The sequence below is a fragment of the Rissa tridactyla genome, chromosome 6 (genome assembly GCF_028500815.1).
Source record: "Rissa tridactyla isolate bRisTri1 chromosome 6, bRisTri1.patW.cur.20221130, whole genome shotgun sequence".
Lineage (NCBI taxonomy): Eukaryota > Metazoa > Chordata > Aves > Charadriiformes > Laridae > Rissa > Rissa tridactyla.
In genome coordinates, this window is record NC_071471.1 from 73,863,961 (window position 1) to 73,870,713 (window position 6,753).

Here is a 6,753-nt window from a genome sequence, read left to right on the forward strand (position 1 = left end):
CTTGTTCCTTTTTTCCTTCTTACCTCTTTCTCTTCCTCCTCATTCCCTGTTCCTTTTTTTTCTTCTTTCCTCATTTTCCCTCCTGTTGCCTGTTCCCCTTTTCCTTCTTTCTGTGTTATTCTCCCCCTGCCCCCTATTCCTTCTTTCTTTCTTTCTCTGTTCTCCCCCTGCGGTCCCACACTTCCCCTTTATTCCTCGCGTGGCCTCTTTCTTCCCACGTGTCCCCTGTTCTTCCTTTTCTTCTTTCCCCATTCTTTTGCCACTGTCCCCTGTTCCTCCTCTCCTCCTTACCCCATTTATCCCTTCTTTTCCCTGTTTGTCTTTTCTTTTTTACCTTCTCCTCCTCCTTTCTTTATTCTTTCCCCCCGTCACCTCTTCCTCCTTTCTTTCTTTCCCCATTGTTTCTTCTCATCACCTGTTCCCCATTTACTTCTTTCCCCAGTCTTTCCCCACTGTCACACATTTTCCCATTTGTCCCTCCCTGTTCCTTTTTTCTCCCCGTCCCTTTTCTTACATCCCCATTTTTCCCCCGTCCCCTCTTCCTCCTCCCCATTCTTGCAACCTGTCCCTTTTTCTTTTTTCCCTTCTTCACCATTCTTCCCCCACCTATCCTGTTCTTTTCTTTCTTTCCTCATTCTTCCACATCCCATTCCATCCCCCCTCTCCTTCTTTCTTTTTATCCCTGTCTCCCCTTTTCTCCTTCTTCTCTCCATTCTGTTCCCCTTTTTCCTTTTCCCTTTTCCCTGCTTTTCCTGCTTTGTACCTGGTCCCCCATTTCCCTTCTCTTCTTCATCTGTCCCCTCTTTCTCCCTTTCTTCCCCTCCCATGTCCCTACTTTGCCCCTTATTTTCCCCCCTTGTCCCCCCTTTCTCCTACAGGTCTTCTATCCATCCTTTCTGCCTCTTCCCCGCCCCGTGTCCTCTGTCCCCCCTTCCATCTTTTCATTTCCCCCCCAACATACCCCCTTTCCCCATTCCCCCTGTTATGCCATTTCTTCCCCCTGTCCTCTGTCCCACCCCTTCCCCCTTTATTCACCCCCTGTGGCCCCTTCCTCCCTTTCTTGATGCCCTGTCACCTTTTCCCTGTCTTTTACCCCCCCCCCCCTTTTTCTCTCTGCTTTTCTGCTCCCCTTTCTCCCCTGTACCCCTTGTTGCATTAAGAGGCAAAGTAGTTTTGGCAGAAAATAAACTGCCTTGCATTCTAAGACTCCTCACTGAGGTGGGAGGCTAGGTGTGGCTATGTTTAATTTCTGAGTAATGCTCAATTCACCACTATCAGTCCAGTCGTGTTTAATATATTAAACTGTTATGATTCTGGATACACTAACAGCGGACTGCACCTTCAGTCTAGTCATGCTCATGAACTAACACGGCCACTCTCAAGTCTTTGGTCGCGTTCGATGAGAAACTGAAAGGACTAGCTACTTAAACAGTGCAGTTTATTTAAGCAACAGATATATAGGTTCTTATGGGTTGCCGGCAATAAAGACACTGTCTGCAAAGCACCTGCAAATAAAAGTATTGTTAATTATACAAAACGCACGACAAAGTTATAAACTGGCTATAAACGTAGGAAACAAACCCTTTAGAGAGATTTCTAAGTTTCCCGAGGAAGCACTCGGTATAGTCTAAGTCTTACCCACAGGCGTCCCTATGTGGGGGAAGAAAGGCTCAGCTTGTCGATGGGTCCCAGAAGTCAAAGGCAGTCTGTGATGGAGTCCTCCTTGATTTGTTCATGATGGTGTCTTCCCTGATATCCCCCCTTTCTTGGGCTATTTTTATACTATATTTTACCTTCAAGGTGGAGTTTGAGTGACTCTAGTCATAAATACCTTTATCATGATTGCTGTAAAATTATCTCGTCTCACATTTAAAGGTATAGTTTACGAAAAATTCAGGGCACAGACTCAAGGAGGAGCGGTCGCACCTTGGAAGCGGATAGCCTTTGGGATGGAGGTGTGTTTTGGTGTTATAATGACACTATAATGAGCAAAGTTTGCACAAAGGACAGCATTTTGTCAAAATTTGACAGACTGTTGGCTCAGGGTAGTAAGTATGCAGCTTATCAGTTCCATAGGACCATCTCGTTCCCGTATCTGCTGCATTATCACAGAGCTTGGCTGTAGAATCTCCACCCTACTCCATCCTCCGTGTTGCTTTGCACGCAATATTGTACAGGGACTTGCAGATGTAGTGGATTCTTTGTATACCAGCTGCGGCTGTATTCTACCCTAGAAACTTTTTGATTTTATACCTTTCCTTAATGTGTGAACAATACTGTTTTTTGATTATTTTAGTAGTTATTCCAGACCCCTTATTCCCCTCCCCTTTCTGCTGATTTCCCTTTGTTCTCCCCCCATCCTCTCTCCACTTCCTTCTTTCATTATTCTTCCCCCCCATCCTGTCCTCCCTTTCTGCCTTTTTTTAACCCCGTCTACTGTCCCCCCTTACCGTCTGCTTCCATTATTCTTCCCCTTTCCCCCATTTCCTTTTTTCTTTCCCACTGTTGTTTCTTGACACCTTTCTGTCCCCCCTTTCTTCCAGTCCTGTTCCCTTTTTCCCTTTCCACGTTTTTTCCCCCTTAGTCCCCTGTCCCCCTTTCTCCTTTCTTCCCCTCCCTATCCTGTCCCCCTTTCCCCCTTGTGCCACCTTTCTCACCCTTGTTCCCTATTCATTCTTTCTGCCTTTCTTTCCTCTCACTTTCCCCCTTTCCTTTCCCCCCTTTTTATTCCCCCCCTCCATCTACTTTCACCATTCTTTCCCTTGGTTCCCTGTCCCCTCTTTCCCCTATATTTGCTTCTCCTCCTCCTTTGTCCCCCCTTTCCTTCAGCCTCCCCTGTCCCCCTTATTCTGGTCCATTCCCTGTCGCTCTATTCCCTTATCCCCCAACTCCCCTTTCTTCCTCTTCCCCTTTCCCTGCCTCCTTCCTCTCCCCCCCCTTTCTTCCCTTTTCTCCTTCCTATTCCACTATCTCTTTTCTTCCCCTTTTACCATTTCAGTGCCCTTTCCCCTTTCCTCCTTCCCATTTACCCTGTTTTCTTCTCCTTTCCCTTTCCTATTCCCCTATTGCCTGTCCTCTTTCCCTTTCACCTTTCCAACTTCCTGTTTTCTATTTTCCCTTTCCTTTTTCCCAAATCACTTTTTCACCTTCCCCGGTCTCCTTTCCCCATTACCCTTTCTATTCCCTGTCCCATTTCCCCTTCCCTATTCCACCATGACCTCTCCTCTTCCCCTTTCTGTATTCTTATTACCCTATTCCCCTGTTACCCATCCCCTTCTTTCCCTTTTCCCTCTTGGCAAGTCGCTTCGGGTAGCGATATGGATTGCAGCATCAGGGATCCCACCATCCTGGCACCCCCCTTCCCCCCCAAAACAAAGTTAAACCATCTGAGGATCTCTTATTTTGATGATTTTTTTTTGGGTAAACAAAACTCTAAAGAAAGTTAAAATTGTACAATTTATAAACTGACTTGCATTGTTTAAATTGCAACTCCCATATATCTGTAGCATACAATGTATTAGGTGTACTTAAGCAGTTAGGTATTTTTTCTATATCTTTACTAAAAGAGCTAACTGACTGCAATGGGCTTTCCCCCCCCCCCCCGATATTTTGACAAAGTGCTCTACAGTACTTTATTTCTGTCTCACTTTCAGTGGCACATTTCCCCGGCAGTCCAGTAGCATCTCGCTTGGGCAGTGCAGATGGCCAGATATCCCTCCTCATTGCGTAACACACAAAAATCCGTAGTCAAATTATAACCATGTATTTTGGACATAGATAGTTTAATGATATCAACTCACAGCTGTGCAAGTTAAATTAATGCCAAAGGAAAGACAAATACTTTTATACCGTATTTTTATTGCCTGTATATAAACAGAGGCACATCTTTTCAGCAAAAGGGAAGGGACAAGGCATCCTTTTCTTTTAGTTTTTGCGCATGAGCCCAGTTGCTTTTTAAATTTTTTCCTACTTTTTCCTCTGTCTCCCCAACCTAATTTTAGGTTCTTGCCCATGTTTCTTGTATCCCGTCCCTTTTCATCGTCTTCCTACATCTGCCTCTCTGCAGTTCCATGTACCTGTTTTAATTCCTGCGTATGATTCTTGTATCCTGTTGCTTTCAAAATTTTCTGTCTCCCACTAGCCATCTATCTATAATTCCCAGTCCTTCCCTCTCTGTCCTGCACCCTGTCACTTTTTACACTTTCTTTTTACATATCCTTGTCCCTATTTGTTAGTTCTCACCTATGTTTCTTGGACCTTGTCGCTTTTCAAAATTCTTTTTCAATGTCTCTGTCCTGCATCCTGTTTCTATTTTCTATTTCTTGCCTTTGCTTCTTTTTCACAGTCGCGGTAGAATTTTTCTGTGCCCCTTGTCTTGTCTCTTGTCTTCTTGTCCTGCTGGTCCCTCCCACCTCTCTCTCCTGCTCCCTGTCTCTCTCATATATTCTTCCATCTCTCTGTCGCTGTTTTTTTTGCACAGTCTCTCCTCTCCCTACGTCGCAGTCCTGCTCCCCACTCCTCTCTTGTTTGCGGCATCCTGTTTCCTGCCTTCCTGTCCTACACCTCTTCTCCATGTCCCTCTGTCCTTTCTGCAGCTTTTTTCTTCCCTTTTGTCCCTCTGTCCTGCCGCCTTTGGGCATGGAGCCTTGTAGCCAACTCACTGCCGGGATTTCTTGGGCACGTTAAGGAATAAACACTTCCTGCCTCCTCTGCGCCCCTGGAGGCACTTGCTGCCCCCAGGGTGCAGAGCTCATTGCCAGGGACAGGCTCAGGGGAGGGGGTGATGTGCTGTGGGGCTTTGGCAATGGCCCCTCTTCCCAGTGGGCTCCAGCTGGGGCTGAGGCAGCCCAGGTGAGACCCATGAGGGGAGGATGGGCTGGGCTGGGCCAGGCTCAGGTTCAGCCAGTGAGGCTGAGGTCGCAGCTGGCTCTGCTGTGCTGAGGGGCCTGCCTGGCCATGGCTGCCTGCTGGAGCTGGCTGAAGAGTGACACAAAGGGGGTTCCACAGGCATGTGCCTCCAGCAAGGCACAGACGGTTCCCACGGCAAGGAAGGATCCCTCCCAGCCATCCCTGACGGAGCGCACCACCAGCACAGAGCGCCAGGAGCTCGCTGCCTCTGTCGTCTGCATGTGTGAGCCACCGTGCCTCTGGGATGCCTCATGGGAGAAGAGCATCGAGGCACCCACCACCCACTCCTAGGCAGGCAAGGGTCAGGCTGCCAGCACCACCGAGGAGCAAGGGGCAGAGAGAGAAGCCTCTGGGCCATAAAGTCTCCCACCTGCGCCAGGAGCTGTGGTGAGTCACATGCCCTCTCATGTGTGTCCAGGCCCTTCCCTGCCATGCTTCTCGTGATCTCTGCCCGTGTCCTTGCCTGTCTTAAACTCTGGCTCCCCAAAAGTTTTTGCTCTTCTGCCAATGCCACCCTGTACTCCATCCCCTTCTCCATTTCCTTTCTGTGCCTCTGCCTTCCCAGCTCCCTATCTGCTATTATTTCATTCTTCCCACACTGCCTTCTTCACTATTGCTTGTGAAAATTGCATTTGTAGGTCTCCCTCTACTCAGTGACCCATCTCTATTTCCAGTGACTCCCTCTGCTCCACCCCCCCATCCCTCTTCCACTGTCCTCTGTCTGTGGCTGTTGGTCCAACTCTATCTCCTGCTATTTAACTTTCTACCTGTATGGCCAGTGCCCTGTTGCTTTCCAAATTTTCTTTCTGTGTCTCCACTTACCCAGGTCCCTGTCTGTGTTTTTTAATTCTTTTTGCCTGTCCTCTACTTTGTTACTTTTAAAATTTTGTTTCATTATCTTTATTTATTCAGGTTGTTGACCCTATTTTTTTCTCCCTCTTTTCTTGATCTGTTTGGTTTTTAAATTTTCTTACTATGTCAACTTTTATCCAGTTTGCCATCCTCACCTTTTAATTTTTCCTGTCTTTCTCTTACCACCTCACTTTAAAAATTCTCTGTCTACTTTTAGGAAGCTGCCAATACCGATTTTTCTTTGTTCTGCATTGATTTGTACTTCGTTGCCTGTAAACATTTTTATTTAGTTTGCTGTCCCTATGTTTTTATCTTTTTTTCCTTTCTTTCCATAACCACTCTTGCTTTTAAAAGGTTCTTTCTGTCCACTTTTATCTCATTCACTGTGTATATTTTTAATTTTTTTATTTCATTAATGCAGAGCCTTTTTAGAATTTTCTTTCTACATCTCCATTACACTTTGCATTCCATATTTCCTAGTTATTTCCTTTTGTTTCACCAATCCCCATCACTTCTTAAATTCCTTACTTTTATCCTGTTTATCTTTATTGCTTATCTTTTCTTTTAATTATTTCTTGTCTTTTCTTACTGCCATCGCATTTAAAAACTTCTTTCTATATCTGTTTTTGTTCGCCATCCCTATTTTGTAATATTTCTCTTTATTTACCCTACCAGCTAGCACTTTTTAACTGTTCTTACTATGCCTACTTTTGTTCCCTTTGCTGTCATTTTAAAATTATTTATTGTCTTTCCTTAGTGCTGTTGCTTTTTAATTTTTCCTTCTACATCTCCGATTTAGTTTGCCATTGTTATTTTGTAATTTGTTTCCTTGCTTCTTTAATCATGGATGCTCTTAAGATTTTCTGTCTACATTTATCTCCTTTGCCGTCTTCAGGTTTAATTATTTCTTGTCTTTCCTTAGCACATTCTGGTTTTTGATTTTCTTTCTACACATTTTGAGTTCACTGTTTCTATTTTTTAATTTTTTTCCTT